General features: G+C 40.8%; 1 protein-coding gene across 1 annotated transcript in view; it reads left to right on the top strand.

The window, feature by feature from the left end:
• The first annotated feature begins 206 nt into the window (after positions 1-206).
• ZNF606 (zinc finger protein 606) overlaps positions 207-18,746 on the top strand; it is a 58,089-nt gene continuing 39,549 nt past the window's right edge. Inside the window, 1 exon segment of the mRNA XM_068527259.1 lies at positions 207-1,828. The gene's annotated coding sequence lies outside the window, so the exon portion shown is untranslated.

Raw genomic sequence — 18,746 nt, 5'->3', positions numbered from 1 at the left:
CCCGCGCCGCCACGCCTTCTGGGAAATGTAGTCTGGCTCCCTGGAGCCCTGGTCCAGAGTCGGCTGCAAGAATACAACTCCCAGAAGCCCCAGCGCAGCGGCGTCTCAACGTCCCGGGCTCCCACGTCGCGTTCTCGCGTTGGTCGGTAGGTCGCGCCACAGGGCCTTCTGGTAAATGTAGTCTGACTCTCTGTGCGCTCAGGAACAGGGCTCCGGCAGCGGCGCCCACGTGTTGGTCGGCAGGCCGCGCCGCGGGTCTCCTGGTCGTGGTAGTTTCCCCGGAGGGCGCTCTGGGCCGGGGTCTCCGGAGTTCGCGGTCTGGGGACGCAGTAACCGTCGGGAGAGCTGCGGGGTCCGGCCGGCCGGGGCCTGGGGCGGACGGTGTCGGGAGCTGACGGGGCCCAAGAACCGTGGCCCTGGCCCCTCCCTGTGTGCAGAGACTCCGGGGGTGGGCCCTGCTGGTCGGACCTGACCGCCGTCGAGGTTTGTTACTCGCCTTTCCCGACTCTGACTCGGTCGAGATCTCGGAGTCGGAAGAGATGACGGCCACGGGGCTCTTGGCTGCCTGCCTCCGGGTGAGTGGCCGCTCCTCTCCCTCCTGATGGGCTGGTCCTGGACCCCAGGCTGGGGGGCATAACTCCTCCAACTTGGGACCCTCAGCCCGTCGTTCTGGCCGAGGAGGAATGAACAGAAGAGGCAGAAACCTGCCTGGTCCTGCAGTGCTCAAGTGTATCAATAAAGCCCTAGAGCCAGTGAAGATCTAGTCACAAAGCCCCCCAGCAAGAAACTTCCTGACCCGAATGGCTTCAGCTACCACCCGTTTAAGGAACAAACGATTCTGGTCTTTCTATCATCTGGAATGATTTGTCTAAAAGAGGGAGCGTGTCTCTGTTAATTCTTATGAAGCCCGCGTAACCTGTGTTCCAAAACCTGTGCACTTCTCTGAGCTCAGGCTCCTCCTTTGAAAGGACAAAAAAACAGACTCCAGGAAGTGGCAACTACTTTCTCAGACTGTTTCCAGGGTTAAGTGAATTTCCGTTAGAGAAAGTGCTGACTTAGCACTGCGCTCAGACTGGAGAACTCTTGGCAAATGTTAACATTATTATCAGCAGTTAATAACATCATCTTTTTATGCCTGGTATATAAAAAGGAAGAGGAATCCTGAAGGATGACTGTACATTTTGATCTTGTGGAGGATCCCTAGTTTATCAAGAAATGCGTGAGATTCTTAGGGGGTAAACATTTCAGTATTATGGGGGCTCTCCTCTGAAATGGCTGATGTAGGCCCCCAGATCCCCCGGGGAGCCTTGAGTATCCCTCAGAAGCCAGAACCCTCTCAGGACATCTCTGTGTACACCTGAGTGCATCCTCACGTTCTCATGTATGCCGCTCCCAGCCCTTGTGGGAGCTTTGCAGAGATCAGGGTCTTAGCTAAGCAGACACGACGGTGACATTTCAGGGGCAAGTAACCTTCGATGATGTGGCTGTGGACTTCACCCAGGAGGAGTAGGGGCTGCTGGGTCCTGGCCAGAAGACCCTGTACCACGACGTGATGCTGGAGACCTTTAGGCACCTGGTCACTGTGGGTGAGGCTGTGCCTTGTGTTGACTTGCATCTGCCTGGGGTCTCGGCAGAGTGAGTGTGACCTGGCTGGGAGTGTGGGGTCAGTGAACCCTAGAAGGGTTTCTCTTCTTCCAAGCCCTCAAGGCCTGATCTCTCACTTGGACAGTGTCTTGGATCTCCAAACCAGCTATCGTGGCCCAGCTAGAACTCAGAGTAGAGCCATGGATGATAATGGACAGAGGACTCTCCCAAGATTCCTGCCCAGGTGAGAAAGGATCTTTACAGTCAATATTTATATTTTCCTTCATATCTACCCTTTCGTATACTCTTCACTCCCTTTGGTATTTCCATAATTCCTCCTAGGATCATTTTCCTTTTGTCTGAAGAGCTCCCTTTATCATTTCTTTTAGAGTGACAGAATTCCCCCACTTCGTGTTTGCCTGAAAATGTCTTTATTTCATCTTCATTTTGGAAAGATACTTTAAGCAGAGAATTTTAAGTTGGCAGTTCATTTTTTTTTTTTTTTCCAGCCCTTTAAAGACACCATGCTATTGTTTTCTGTACTCCATGGTTTCTGTTGAGAAGTCAACTCTCCATCTTATTATTGTTACTTTGTAGACAGTGGGCCTTTTTGTATGTATTTTTGCTAACAGTGCTTTGTTAAATACACAAATTTTAAGTGTACAATTGAAAAATTTTGACAAATGTATACCTAAATGTAATCATTCAAATTGAGCTTGAGGACATTTTCATTACCTCACAAATTCTTTTTGTTACCTCTTTCCATTTTCTTAAAAAACATTTATTTATTTATTTATTTATTTTTGGCTGTGTTGGGTCTTTGTTGCTGGGCGTGGGCTTTCTCTAGTTGCAGTGAGCGGGAGCTACTCTTCGTTGCGGTGCGCGGGCTTCTCACTGTGGTGGCTTCTCTTGTTGTGGAGCACAGGCCCTAGGCACGCGGGCTTCAGTAGTTGTGGCACTTGGGCTCAGTAGTTGTGGCTCGCGGGCTCTAGAGCACTGTCTCAGTAGTTGTGGTGTATGGGCTCAGTAGCTGTGGTGCATGGGCTTAGTTGCTCCGCAGCATGTGGGATCTTCCCGGACCAGGGCTCGAACCCGTGTCCCCTGTGTTGGCAGGTGGCTTCTTAACCACTGCGCCACGAGGTTTCCATTTAACAAAGGCAACCATTGTTCAGATTTTTTCCACCATAGAACTTTTGCCTCTTCTAGAACTTCATATAAAGAGAATCATACATTATTTCTTTTGTGTAAGACTTACCCTAAGATTTTTGAGATTCATCCATGACATTGTATGCATTGTTAGGTTGTTTCTTTTTACTGTTGAGTAATATTCCATTTTTTGAATGAACCGCAATTTATTTATCCATTATCTTGTTGATGAATATTTGAGTTGTCTCTCGTTTTGGGCTTTTATGAGTAATGCTACTATGAACATTTTTGTACAGTGCTTTTAGTAGAACCATGTTTTTATTTCTCTTGGGAAAATATCTAGGGGTGGAATTGCTGGGTCATAATTAACAAGGTCTGATTTTATCAATTTTTTCTTTTATGGTTAGGTTTTTTGTGTGAGTTTTTTTTTTTTTTTTAAATGTCCTAAGAACGTTTTGCCAAAACTCCAAACATATTCTCCTGTTTTCTGGTAGTTTTATAGTTTTTGCTTTTATATCAAGACTTAATATCCACCTTGAATTAATTTTTATGTAAGTGTGAGGTAGTAGACAAGGCACTTATTTTTCTTATGGTTGTCCAGTTGTTTCAGCACCGTTTAATGAAAAAATTTTCCTTCATAGTATTGTTGAAAATCTATTGAATGTATATGTGTGGATCTATTTTGTTGCTCTCTTCTCTTCCATTGATCTATTTTGCTTGCCCTGTGCCAACATGATATGCCCTTTTTTTATATTCATATTTTGACCCACGTCTCAGTAGATCTATTTTATTTTTTATTTATGTACCACCTCAACCTCTGATTAGAATGGAAAGTATGGATAGAGCTAGTATTAGGTTTAGATTGATTGATGGTGAGATTTGATATAGGATTGATAGGGGTGAAGGTTTTTGTTATGTTAGTAGGATTAGGCCTGCTGTTAAAGGGACGCCTTGTGTTACTTCGGGCACTCAAAAGTGAAAAGGGGATAGTCCTAGTTTTATAGCTATGAAATAGAGTGAATTAGCTTTTCCATAGCCATGAAAAAGAATGAATTAGTCTTGTTTTAATGAGACTTTCAGGAAACAATAACCATAAATTATCATCTTGAAAATGAACACACTCTTATCAGTATCGACTGGTAAATTAATTGTGTTATCCAAAAAGGCCAATAAATCCTAGCTAGTATGAACAAGATATTAAATTCATTAACGATTCATACAACTGTTTTGAGCATACAAATAATCTCTGGTTTTATACCCAGTACATTTCAGAATTCTGTAAACTGTGAGGCCTTCAATGTGTTTAATGTGGCAGAAAATCATAATAAATGTTTCATTATTTTATTTTGTTCAGTCCTTTTCCCATTAAGCATGCAAACACTGTCGTAACCATCTTGGGTTTCACTTCCACGAGGTCATCAGGTAAGGCATATATCCGGGCACTGATCTTATCAGTGTTATCATTGTTGATGCTGTTGGGTTGAATAGTTTTGCGATGGTTCATTGGCCGGAGTGTAATAGGTTAATGATGACTGCTATTATAAGTAGTAGGGATGCGATGGCCTGTGTTAGAAAATATTTAGTGGACGCTTCTATGGCTCGTGGATTAACGTTTTTTATTGTAATAGGGATGATGGCTATTATATCTATTTTGAATCCAATTCAGGCTAGTAGCCAGTGAGAGCTGGTAATTACTATTATAGGTCCTAAAATGACAGTTGTCAGGATAATGGTAAAGATAATGGGATTTATTAGTACGGGAAGTATATAAACCGACATTTTCGGGGTATGGGCCCGATAGCTTGTTTAGCTGACCTTACTGTAGAATGTAGTGTAATATGGTAGCATGGAGAACTTTGAATTCTTACGGGTAGGTTCAATTCTTATGATTCTAGAAATAAGAGGGTTTGAACCTCTGTTATTTACTCTATCAAAGTAACTCTTTTGTCAGACATATTTCTTATGTTTGTGGAGGGATGCTTGCTGTTATGACGCACAGTGATACATGTCATATGCATAGGGCTAGTGTTAGAGGTAGGAAGCTTTTTCAGAGTAAGTGTATTAGTTGGTCATACCGAAATCGAGGGTAGGATGCTCGAATCCATAGGAAAGATATTGTTAGTAGTAGTGTTTTAATGATGAAGTTAATTGTATGTAGTTCTGGCGTGTAGGGGTTGTGGAATGCTCCTAGAAATAGAATTGTTGTGAATATATTTATTGTAATGATGTTGGCATATTCTGCTAGGAAGAACATGGCGAAGGGGCCTGCTGCGTACTCTACATCGAAGCCAGACACGAGTTCGGATTCTGCTTCTGTTAAATCAAAAGGAGCTCGGTTGGTTTCTGCTAAGGTAGAAATAAATCATGTTATGGCTAGTGGTCATGATGGGAAGATTAGTCATAGTTGTTCTTGTGTTGTGGTTAGGGTTGATAGGGTGAAGGATCCATTTATTAAGAGTACTGATAAGAGGATTGATTGCTAGTGTTACTTCGTATGAGATTGTTTGTGCTACTGCTCATAGGGCTCCAATTAATGCATATTTTGAGTTGGAGGCCCAGCCAGATCATAGAATAGAGTATACGGCTAGACTTGATATTGCTAGTATGAATAATACTCCTAGGTTTATGTTGATGAAGGGGTATGGCATGGGTAGGGAGATTCATATTTGAGGGCTAGGGTTAGGGCTAAGATGGGTGCGATGATAAATATGGAGGTGGAGGTTGTAGCTGGTCGTAGGGGTTCCTTAGTGAATAGTTTGATTGCATTGGCAATGGGTTGGAGTAGGCCGTGAGTTCCTACAATGTTTGGTCATTTTCGGAGTTGTATATAGCCTAGGATTTTACGTTCTACTAATGTCAGGAATGCCACGGCTAGGAGAATAGGAATGATGAGCATTAAAATGTTAATTATAAACATTTTGTTAGAGAGAGGATTTGAACCTCTGGGCATAAAGGTTTAAGTTTTACGCAATTACCGGGCTCTGCCACCCTAACAAAACCCTGGTCTTGGGTGGTTAGTTTGTGCTTGGTTATTAAGTTGAGATTAGATCATTAATTGTTTTGAAGGCACTTTTTAAAGTGGGCCTTATTTCTCTTGTCTTTTCATACTGGGAGAAATGCGTAATAGATAGAAACCGACCTGGATTATTCCGGTCTGAACTCAGATCACGTAGGACTTTAATCGTTGAACAAACGAACCCTTAATAGCGGTTACACCATTGGGATGTCCTGATCCAATATCGAGGTCGTAAACCCTATTGTCGATATGAACTCTAGAATAGGATTGTGCTGTTACCCCTAGGGTAACTTGTTCCGTTGATCAGTTTTTTGGATCGATAAGTGATATTATGCTTTGGCTAGTGGGTCTAGGCTTTAATCACTCAGAGAGTTTTTTGTGCTCCGAGGTCACCCCAACTGAAATTGTCAACCCATGTGAAATTTTGTTATTCCTTGGCGGTTTGAGATTATGGTTTTTTGGGTTGATTAATTGAAGCTCCATAGGGTCTTCTTGTCTTATTTTGTTATCCCCGCCTCTTCACCGGGAGGTCAATTTCACTGACTAAAAGTAAGAGACAGTAAAACCCTCGTGTGGCCATTCATACAAGTCCTTATTTAGAGAACAAATGATTATGCTACCTTTGCACAGTCAGGATACCGCGGCCATTTAATGGTTGTCACTGAGCAGGTGGTGCCTCTAATGCTGGTGATGCTAGAGGTGATGTTTTTGGTAAACAGGCGGGGTTTGTATTTGCCGAGTTCCTTTTACTTTTTTTAATCTTTCCTTGAATGCACGCCTGTGTTGGGTTAACAGTGTACTTAATAAATAGATTAGTGTTGGATTGTATTTATTTACTGTTAATTATCAGTATATTATTAGTTGCTGATATAAGCTTGTGCAAGGAGAAATATTTCTTGTTACTCATGTTAACAGTATTATTGCTTCTATAATCTTATAGATTAGTCCAGTAATAAGACTAGAAGTTGATTTACTTAATATTGGAATTGGGATGTGTTTTGTTGTTGAGCTTGAACGCTTTATTAATTGATGGCTGCTTCTAGGCCAACTATGGTGTTGTTTGCTTTTACTCTCTAGTTAAGGTTGTATCCATTTCTAAAAAGCTGTACCTTTTTAGACTAACGTTTAAATATACGTGGAAGCTTATTATGGTTTTTAGTATTATTTAACCTTGAACTGAAATTCTTTTCCTGGACAACCAGCTATCACCAGGCTTGTTAGGCTTGTCACCTCTACTTATAAATCTTCTCACTATTTTGCCACATAGATGAGTTTGTTCTAGTAACTGTTCATAAGTAGCTCGTCTGGTTTCGGGTAGTTTAGCTTAAGTTCTCTTTGTTAAGTTGTTGCTAGTTAAGTCATTATGCAAAAGGTACAAGGGGTAAGCTTTGCTTTTTATTACTTTTAGTATTTCTTTCATCATTCCCTTACAGTACTTTTTCTATAGCGCCATCAGTGTCTAAATTTCTATCTCCTATACTTTAGATGTCTGGTGAATGTTTTATTTGACTAGCTTGTGTTACTATGGTGGGAAAGGTGTGGGCTAGGTTTAGTTCAAGACATACATAGCTTATGAAATCTTCTAGGTGTAAACTAGGTGCTTTATTTAAGCTATGCCTTGTTTTATCCAAGCACACTTTCCAGTATGCTTACCTTGTTACGACTTATCTCCTCTCGTATAATTGTTTAGCATGTGTTAATGAATGTGGCTTTGTCATGGCACTTGAGGAGGGTGACGGGCGGTGTGTGCACGCACACACCGCCCGTGCTTCTTGGCCTTATTCAATTAAGCGCTCTATTCTTAATTTACTACTAAATCCTCCTTTAGTTTTTAGGTTTCATAAAAACTTTCGTGTGGATAAAGGGTGTTCTTGGTGTAGAAAATGTAGCCTATTTCTTTCCACCCCATAGGTCACACCTTGACCTAACATTTTTAGGTGTTATAATTGTGCTTACCTTTGCTCCTTTTTAGGGTTTGCTGAAGATGGCGGCATATAGACTGGAGTAGCCAGGGCTGCTGAGGTTTGTCGGGTTCATCGGTTATAGAGCAGGCTCCTCTAGAGGGCTGTGAAGCACCGCCAAGGCCTTGGAGTTTTAGGCTGTTGCTAGTAGTACTCTGGCGAATAGTCTAGTTCTTATGATTATTTGGGTTTAGGGCTAAGCATAGTGGGGTATCTAATCCCAGTTTGGGTCTTAGCTATCGTGTGATCAGAATATGTTAAAGTCACTTTCGTAGTTTATTTTTATTTTAATTATGGCTTTTTACAGCTTAATTAACGTTTACCTTTATCTTGTATGGTTCTTTAACACGCTTTACGCCGTAGTTCTATTAATTTGGGTCAATCGTATGACCGCGGTGGCTGGCACGATATTTACCAAACCTGATTAATATGGCTTAGTCAAACTTTCGTTTATGGCTTAATTTTTATCACTGCTGTCTCCCGTGGGGGTGTGGTTAAGCAAGGTGTTGTGAGCTGCTGGTGTAGCATGCTTGATACCTGCTCCTTTTAGTCTTAGTGATTTAGAGGGCATTCTCACCGGAGTGCGGATACTTGCATGTGTAATTCTATTAAAAACTAATAGAAAGACTGGGACCAAACCGTTACGTTTATGGGGCTAGTGAGCCCATCTAGACATTTTCAGTGTCTTGCTTTAGGAAATGTTTAAGCTACATTAACTTGTTGCACATAGGTGGTGTTTGTACGGTTGTATTATGTGGCTTATGTCAGATTTAGTATTAAATTTTTGATAAAATGGCTGGTGAATCTAGGGGGATTTCTGTCTATGTGGGTGGTGAATATCTAAGTAGCTCATTGGTATGATAGGGAGGGGGTTGAGGTTGATTTATTGTGATGGATAAATATTTTAAGCCGGGGCGGGGAATAGTAAAGTGCTATGTCCTGTGACCACTAACTGATTGTACAACGCAGGTTGCTCTGGCCAATTAATAAATACATCCAGGTCCAGCTACAATTTGCTTGACTGTGTTAAGACCTTTTAAGGTCATAGCTGAGTCTAAGCACTTCCCCCCCCCCAAAATAAAAAATACCAAATGTATGAAATCGCAGTTATATGTGCGCATGGGCTGATTAGTCATTAACCCATTGAGATGTCTTATTTAAGGGGAAAGAGTGGGTGATTTTAGGTGAGATGGCCCTGAAGTAAGAACCAGGTGTCTGATAAAGTTCAGTAGAAACCCCCACAAGTTATGGGCCGGAGTGAGAAGAGGGACACCTGCCGAGCGGGTTGATGGTTTCACGCGGCCTGGTGATTAAGCTCGTGGTTTAATGGACGGGATTCCAAGCATGTTGATTTAAACTGATTTAACTTAATGTACTATGTACGATCAATAATATATATGTATTATGTAATATCAATGATTACATTACATACTAGTATTCCCCATATTAGTTGTGTTTGGTTATACAACGGCTATAGCCACTGAACAATATCCTGAGGTTTGGGTTTCTAATAAGGTTGTATTGGGGGCATTTCTTTTAGGGTTAATAGTAGAGTTTTTAATGGTGTTTTGTATTTTGAAGGATGAGGATGTGGAAATTGTGTTTAAGTTTAATGGGTTGGGGGATTAGGTTATTTATGATACTGGTGACTCTGGGTTTTTTAGTGAGGAGGCTATGGGGATTGCGGCATTACATAGTTATGGTACTTGGTTGGTGATTGTTACTGGTTGGTCATTATTTATTGGTGTTGTGGTTATTATGGAGATTACTCGGGGTAATTAAATAAGAGTATACTAAGGGTGATGGTGATGAGAAATGATAGAAAGTATAGTTTAATAAGGTCTTTTTGGTTTGAGATTAGTGTGGAGGATTTTAGTTGAATGAAGGCTGTAGTCTTTGGTAAGATAGTTTCTAGTCAGATTAAGTCTAGGAGGGAGGTTGCTAATTTTTGGCTCATTAATAGGTTTAGATGGGGAGGTAGGCCGTGTATGATGGTATCCTAGGAGAGTAGAGAATTTAAAGGAGTTTGAGGGTAAGTATATTTTGAGTTTTGTGTGTTAAGGTTGGTTTCGAATGCTAGTACAAAACCCGAGCTGTTACTATGAGGGCAGTTAGTTTTAAGTGCAAAGGTATGGTTATTAGGGGGATGGTTGTTGGGGGAATGTTGTTGGAGATGATGAATCCAGCAAAGATACTTCCGATTAGTAGGTGTTTGATAGAATTAACTAGGAGGGGATTGTTTTCATTGATAGGAGCTGAGGGAGAGAAGTGGGTTGTCCCAGTAGTGTGAAGAAGATGATGCGAGTGCTATAGATGGCTGTGAGGGAGGTAGCGATTAGAGTTATTAATAGGGCTCAGGCCTTGGTATAAGACGTGGTGGCGGTTTCGATGATTAGGTCTTTAGAGTAAAAACCAGTGAGAAAAGACATTCCTGTCAGTGCCAGACACCCAGTGATAAGGGCTGTTGCAAAGAAGGGCAAGGTTTTGAATAGGCCTCCTATTTTTCGAATGTCTTGCTCGTTGTTTAGGTTGTGGATAATGGATCCAGAGCACATGAATAGTATGGCTTTAAAGAAAGCATGTGTGCATATATGTAAGAATGCTCGATGGGGTTGGTTGATACCGATTGTTACCATCATCAGACCTAATTGGCTTGAGGTAGAGAAAGCGATAATTGTTTTTAATGTCGTTTTGGAAGAGAGCGCATATAGCTGTGAATAGGGTGGTAAGAGCTCCTAGGCATAATGTTATTGTTTGAATGAGTTTGTTGTTTTCTGTTAAAGGGTAAAATCCGATAAGTAGGAAAATTCCTGCTATGACCATTGTGCTTGAGTGGAGTAAGGCTGATACTGGGGTAGGACCATCTATTGCTGAAGGGAGTCAGGGGTGAAGTCCAAATTAGGCTGATTTTCCGGCTGCAGCTAGTACGAGTCCTGTGAGGGGGAGGTTTAGAGAGTTTAGGTCGAGTATAAAAATTTGTTGTAGGTCTCATGCATTTGAGTTGGACAGAAATCATGCTATTGATATAATGAATCCGATATCTCTGATGTGGTTATGTAAGATTGCTTGGAGAGCAGTGTGTTTGCGTCTGTTCTTCCATATCATCACCCGATGAGTAGGAAAGATATGATTCCTACCCCCTCTCACCCAATAAAAAGTTGGAAGAGGTTGTTGGCTGTAGCAAGAATTAGTATAGTAATGAGGAAGAGAAGTAGGTATTTGAAGAATTGGTTGATATAAGGATCTGAATGTATGTATCATATTGAGAACTCTATGATGGATCGTGTGGTAGACAATGCCACTGGTACGAACATAATTGAGAAATAATCTATTTTGAAGCAGAGTGTCAATTTAAGGGTTTGGACAGTGATTCAGTGTCAGTTTGAAATGATTATTTCTTGGCCTGTATGAAGAAATATTATTGTTGGGATTAGACTGGTAACGAAAGCACATGAGACGGTACTTTTTACATATGGGTATTTATCACTTTTGTAGGAGTTTGTACTAGTTATCATGATTGGAATAATTAGTACTAGTAATGTGATTAGGGCAAAAGAAGAGAACAGGTTTATTACTTTTATTTGGAGTTGCACCAGTTTTTTGGTTCCTAAGACCAATGGATAACTACCATCCTTTAAAAGTTTGAAAAAAACCATACTATTAGGCATGGGGGCATGAATTAGCAGTTTTTGCAGTACTTTCTCGGTAAATAAGAAGTTTTAGTCTTCTGTTGCTAGATTCACAATCTAGTGTTTTTTTTAAACTATATTTACAGTATAGGGGGCCCAAGATGATTTTAGGATTTAGTGACAGGAGTAGAAGTGGCAGGATATGGAGAGCTATAAGGGCGTTTTCTCGTGTGAAGGAGGGTGTAATATTACTGATGTGGTGCGTACATTTGCCGTGCTGTGTTGTGATTAGTATATACGTAGAGTATAGGGATATAATTACAATATTGGTTCCTATTAGGATAATAGTGAGGTTTGATCATGAGAAAGTTGATATAACTACGAACAGTTCTCCAGTTAGGTTAATAGTAGGGGGTAGGGCCAGGTTTGTCAGGCTTGCTAGTAATCATCAAGTGGCTATTAGTGGGAGAAGAATTTGTAGGCCTCGGGCTAGGATTATATTTCGGCTATGGATTCGTTCGTAATTTGAGTTTGCTAGGCAAAATAGTATAGACGATGTGAGGCCGTGGGTGATTATTAGGGCGGTAGCCCCTGTGTAGCTTCAAGGGGTTTGAATGAGGATAGCTGCAATAACAAGTGCCATGTGGCTGACTGAGGAGTAGGCAGTGAGTGATTTTAGGTCTGTTTGACATAGACAAATAGAACTGGTTATGATTATTCCCCATAAGGAAAGCATAAGGAAAGGGTATACTATGAACTCTGTTAGGGGGTTGAGTATTGATGTGATTCGTAGCATGCCATAGCCCCTGAGTTTTAGTAGTATGGCTGCAGGACCATAGAGCCTGCGATAGGAGCTTCTACATGTGATTTCGGTAGTCAAAGGTGGAGGCCGTACAGGGGTATTTTTACTATAAAGGCTATCATGCAGGGCAATCATATAAAGACGTTGGATCAGGAGTTGAATAGTGGTTGAGCTCAATATTGAAGTACTAGGAAATTTAGAGAGCCTATGATGTTTTGTATATATGTTAGTGCCACTAGTAACGGGAGTGATCCAACTAGTGTGCAGAATAAAAAATAGAGTCCTGCATTAAGTTGCTCTCTTTGGTTACCTCAACAGGTAATGATAATGAGGGTAGGAGCTAGTGTGGCTTCAAATATAATGTAAAATAGTTCTGTGGTGGTGAATGTTATGATTGGGAATGTTTGTAACATGATTAGTATTGTGATGTATAGCTTTTTTCGGATTAGTGGCTCTTTGAGTAGGTAAGATTGGCTGGCTATTAGTATTAGGGGAAAGAGTCATATTGTTAGGATTAGTAATGGTGGGGAGAGGGAGTCAGAGAAGAATGTTAATGAGAAGTTGAGGCTATTGTCGTTGAATTGGTTAAGAAGAAGTAGGCTTGTGAGACTAATTAGTAGGCTGTGGGTTGTGGAGTTAATTCAGATTATATTACTTTTTGATAGCCAAGTTAGTGGTATTAGTATGATTGTGGGGATGATAAATTTTAGCATTGGAGAAGATTGAGGTTTTGTATGTAATCGGTTCCATATGTGTTTGATACTATTACTAATAAGGCTAATCCGAGGGCTGCTTCGCAGGCCGCGAATACCAGTAAGATGATTGGTATTATTGCTGGCTAAGGTGAAATGTGAGTTTAAGGTTGTCAGGGCTGCTAGGATGAATAGTGACAATATCATGCTCTCTAGGCATAGTAGTGAGGATATTAGGTGAGACCGATATATTAGTGACCCTATGAGGGATATAGTGAAAGCTATGATAATGTTTATATGTACTAAGGACACTTGGTAATTATGAGTTTAACCATAATCTAATGAGTCGAAATCACTTGTTTTATTTTAAACTAAATACCATATTCAGCTCATTCCAATCCCCTTTGAGTTCATTCGTAGGCCAGGCTAACTGCTAATAATGAGATTAAAAGTAGGGCTATGGTAAGTATTGTTTTTAGGTTGTCTAGGTCGAAAAGGAGGAAGGTGATCGCTACTAGGAAAAATTTTATGGAAAAGGGTAGGCGGGCGGATCCTATAGGGTCAAATCTGCATTCGTAGGGGCTTGTTTTTTCTGTGTTTAGTTGAGGAAGTCAGAAGGCGATAAGTACGAGTAATGAGGCTAGTATTGTGTTTGTTAATAGGCTCAGTATTAGGTTTATTGTTCTTTTTCGGGGTGTACCTAAACTAGCTGATTGGAAGTCAGTTGTACTAATTAATGCTAAAAGGACTATGAGCCTCATCAGTAGATAGATACATAAAGAGTCATACAACATCTACAAAACGTCAGTATCAAGCAGCAGCTTCGAAGCCGAAGTGGTGGTTGGATGTGAAGTGGAATTTTAATTGGCGTAGGAAACAAACAATAAAGAAAGTAGACCCAATAATTACATGTAGTCCGTGGAATCCTGTGGCTATGAAGAAAGTTGATCCGTAGACTCCATCTGAGATTGTAAATGGGCTTCGTAATACTCTGATGCTTGTAGGAGTGTAAAATAAACACCGAGGGCGATTGTAATAAGAAGGGCTTGAAGTATGTGCTTACGATTTCCTTCTATACGGCTGTGATGGGCTCAGGTAATGGATACGCCAGAGGCCAATAGCACAGAAGTGTTGAGGAGTGGTACTTCTAGGGGGTTTAAGGGGTGAATGCCTAAGGGGTGGCCAGCACCCGCCTAATTCAGGGGTAGGGGCAAGGCTTGAGTGGTAGAAGGCTCAAAAAAAGCTGGTAAAAGATAGGACTTCTGATATGATACATAAGATTATTCCGTCTCAAAGTCCCTTTTGGATGGTTGGTGTGTGGTGGCCTTGGAAAGTGCTTTCTCGAATGACGTCTCGTCATCATTGATATATTGTTAGAATATTAGTTAGTAGGCCCAGTATTAGTAGAACTATTGAGTTGAAGTGGAATCATATGAGAAGTGCTGAAAGAGCTCCTGTGAGGGGTCAAGGACTAGTATTTACTATGTGATACGTGTGGGTTTGGTGGGTCACTATGTGTTGTCATACAGGTATAAGCTTACTAAGAGGGTGAATACATAGGCTTGAATTATAGCAACAGCGAATTCGAGGATGGGAGTAGGGCGAGAATGATAAATGTAATGAGAGCCGTGAATGTGCTGGTGCTTATTAGCACTAGGGTTGTCTCTTCGATTAGATGTATTAGTAAGTGGCCTGCTGTAATATTGGCTGTTAGTCGTACAGCCAGTGCTACTGGTTGGATGAATAGGCTGATAGTTTCGATAATTTCTAGCATAGGGATAAGGAGGGTGGGTGTGCCTTGTGGTAAGAAGTGGGCTAGGGATGCTTTTGTTTTATTACGGAAACCTGTAATGATGGCACCGGCTCATAGAGGGATGGCCATTCCCACATTCATTGAGAGCTGTGTGGTGGGGGTAAATGAGTGGGGTAATAGTCCGAGGAGATTGGTTGAGCCAATAACTAGAACGAGTGATATTAGTATTAGTGATCAGGTTTGTCCTTTATGATTATGGATACCTATTATTTGTTTTGATGTGAGTTGAATTAGTCATTGAAGGGAAATTATGCAATTATTAATTAGTCCTTTTGATGTTGGAAATAAAATACTTGGGAATATAATGATTAGAACGACTACAAGGAGGCCTATTATTGGGGTTACGAAAGGGGCAAATAGATTTTCGTTCATACTGTTTCTCAAGGGGCAGGTTGTTTTTGCACTTTAGTGAGTGCTGATTTTGGGTTGGGGTAGTAGATGTGTTTTGAGATTTTTAGTTGAAATATAATAAATAATGTTAGAAATATAGATGAAATAGTAGTAAATCATGTTGATATATCTAGTTGTGTCATGCTATCAAGGAGAACTTTAGCTCTCAGTCTTTAATTTAAAAGGTTAACGCTAATCTACCTTCTTAATGAGTTTATAGCATAGATGTGGATCATTTTTCAAAGTATTTTAGGGGCACTAGCTCAAGGACAGTTGGCATGAAGCTATGGTTTGACCCACAGATCTCTGAACACTGTCCGTAATACAAGCCTGGTCGTGTTGATATTAGGGTTGTTTGGTTTAGGTGCCCTGGGATTGCGTCTGTCTTTAGGCATAAGGAGGGTACGGCCCATGAGTGTAATACATCTTCGGAGGAGATTAGTATTTGGATTGTTATCTCTATAGGTAAAACTACTCAGTTATCTACTTCTAGCAGTTGTAGCTCTTCTGGTTTTAGGTCTGGTGTTGGGTTTATATAGGAATCAAAATTTAGGTCTTCGTAGTCAGTATATTCATAGCTTCAGTATCATTGGTGGCCTATAGTTTTTACAGTAAGAGATGGATTGTTGATTTCATCTATTATGTAAAGGATTCGTAATGATGGCAGGGCAATTAAGATTAAGATAATAGCCGCTAGGATAGTCCAGATAGCTTCTACTTCTTGTGTATCTATTGTGCTAGTATGTGTTAGCTTAGTTGTAAGTATTAGCGTAATAATATAGAGAACTAAGGAGCTAATTAGGAAAACAGTTATCAGTGTGTGGTCTTGAAAATGTAGCAATTCTTCTATCATGGGTGATTTTACGTCTTGAAAACCTAGTTGGAAGGGATATGCCGGAGAGTATACAAGATTTTCACTTGTGACTTAACTTCGACACATGTAAAATTTTACTAATACCTCGTTCATGAAGAAAGACATAGCGGCTATGATGTTGGCTTGAAACCAATAAAAGAGGGTTCAATTCCTTCCTTTCTTGGCTACTTTAGATTAACGTAGGTTGGCTATTCAAATGTATGGTATGGTGGAGGACATCCATTTAACCACTCTAAATTTGTAGTAGTAAGTTCTACTGTTAATACTTCTCCTTTGGATGTGAATACTTCTCAGATAATGAAGACTATCAGTATGACCACTGTTAATGAGATGAATGAGCCTATTGATGAAATAGTATTTCATGTTGTATAGGCGTCTGGATAGTCGGAGTATCGTCGAGGCATGCCAGATAAGCCTAGAAAATGTTGTGGGAAGAAGGTTATGTTGACACCCACGAATATGATCACGAGGTGAATTTTTGCTCATGTTGAGTGGATATCCTGAGAGTAGTGGAAATCAGTGTACAAATCCTCCTATGATAGCAAAAACAGCTCCCATTGAGAGCACATAGTGAAAGTGTGTGACTACATAGTAGGTATCATGAAAGACAATGTCTAATGATGAATTAGCTAGGACAGTACCTGTTAGTCCGCCGACTGTGAAAAGGAAGATGAAACCTAAGGCTCACCTCATGGCCGGGGACCATTTAATATTGCCTCCATGGAGTGTTGCCAATCAGCTAAATACTTTTACCCCTGTAGGAATAGCAATAATTATAGTGGCTGATGTAGAGTATGCTCGCATATCAACGTCTGTACCTACTGTGAATATTTGATGGGCCCATATGATAAACTCTAAGAACCCGATTGATATTATAGCTCATACCATACTCATATACCCGAAAGGCTCTTTTTTTACCTGAGTAGTAGGTTACAATGTGTGAGATCATTCCAAATCCAGGTGGGATTAAAATGTATACTTCAGGGTGTCCAAAGAATCAAAATAGATGTTGATATAAGGTTTGGTCTCCTCCTCCTGCAGGATCGAAGAAAGTTGTGTTCAGGTTTCGATCAGTTAATAGCATGGTGATTCTGGCTGCTAGGACAGGTAAGGATAGTAGAAGCAATACTGCTGTGATTAGTACTGATCATATGAATAGTGGTGTTTGGTACTGGGTTATAGCGGGTGGTTTTATGTTGATGATAGTAGTGATAAAATTAATAGCCCCAAGAATTGAGAATACGCCAGCTAAATGTAGAGAAAAAATAGTAAGGTCAACTGAAGCTCCTGCGTGTGCTAAGTTTCCAGCTAAGGGTGGATATACAATTCAACCTGTACCCGCACCGGCTTCAACTATTGATGATGCTAGTAATAATAGGAAAGAAGGAAGGAGTAATCAGAAACTCATATTGTTTATACGGGGAAAAGCCATATTGGGCGCCCCAATTATTAAGGGTACTAGCCAGTTTCCAAACCCGCCAATTATAATGGGTATAACTATAAAGAAAATTATTACAAATGCGTGGGCCGTTACTACCACGTTGTAAATTTGGTCATCTCCGAGCAGTGTTCTGGGTTGGCCTAGTTCAGCGCGAATTAATAAGCTTAGGCCAGTGCCTACCATTCCGGCTCAAGCGTCAAATAGTAAGTATAAAGTACCAATGTCTTTGTGGTTGGTTGAGAATAATCAGCAATTTATGAACATAGGTAAAATGGCCGAGCAGGCGTTAGACTGTAAATCTAAAGACAGAGGTTAAGTCCTCTTTTTGCTGAGTCCCGTGGTGAATTGATCATTTTGAATTGCAAATTCAAGGAAGAAGCTTCAACCCTGCCGGGACTTCTCCCACCTTTTTTTTCTCGCGGCTGGAGAGGTAGATTGAAGCCAGTTGATTAGGGTATTTAGCTGTTAACTAAAAGTTCGTGGGAGATGTATCCCTCCCATCTAGTGAGGATTTAGCTTAATTAAAGTGTTTGATTTGCATTCAATTGATGTAAGATATAGTCTTACAATCTTTATTAGGCAGGAATTAAGTAAATTGTACTTGCTTAGGGCTTTTTGAAGGCTCTTGGTCTGGTTTAACCTAAATTCCTATTCTAGGATTGACAGTATTGGTGTGAGAGGTAGAAGTATTGTGGATACTGCGATTATGGTTGGTAAAAGGATTATTTGTTTTGTAGAGTTGAATTGTCATTTTATCTTCATGTTGTTTGTAGAGGGGAATAAGATCAGTGCTGTGGAGTACGTGAGTTGTATGTAGAAGTACAGGTTGAGCAGTGCTGTGGTAGCTGAGTGTGGGTAGGATAATAGTATTGTTTTTTGTTATTTCTTGAATGATCATTCATTTAGGCATGAATCCTGATAGTGGTGGGAATCCTCCTATTGAGAGTAGGAGGGTGGTACATCAAAATACTTATATAAAGTTCTCCAAAGATAGTCCAGGTAAGCACGTACAAAGCGAGCAACAAGTCACTATGACCCCTACAGAGTTGGGGAAGAATGCTGTCCTTTTTTTTTTTCTTCGCCGCGCTGCGCGGCATGTGAGACCCTAGTTCCCCAACCAGAGATCGAACCTGCGCCTCCTGCATTTGAAGTGTGGAGTCTTAACCACTGGACCGCCAGGGAAGTCCCAAGAATGCTGTTCTTTTAAGAAGTTACGTTGCTAGAGTCAGAAGAAAGGGAAAAAAATTGATCTTTACCGTCGAGCAGGCACTCCCATCTTTGAGGAGCTCTGGTTAATGTGTAATGCAGATTGACGCTGCACATTAGGGAGGGAGGGAGAAGGCCCAAACAAACACAGAGAATTTTATGTTTAATTTTTTCTTGTCCTGCCTTAAAATA

The sequence above is a fragment of the Eschrichtius robustus genome, chromosome 19, assembly GCF_028021215.1.
Source record: "Eschrichtius robustus isolate mEscRob2 chromosome 19, mEscRob2.pri, whole genome shotgun sequence".
NCBI lineage: Eukaryota > Metazoa > Chordata > Mammalia > Artiodactyla > Eschrichtiidae > Eschrichtius > Eschrichtius robustus.
Note: the sequence above shows the minus strand (reverse complement) of the source record. Positions and strands in the feature narration are given on the sequence as shown.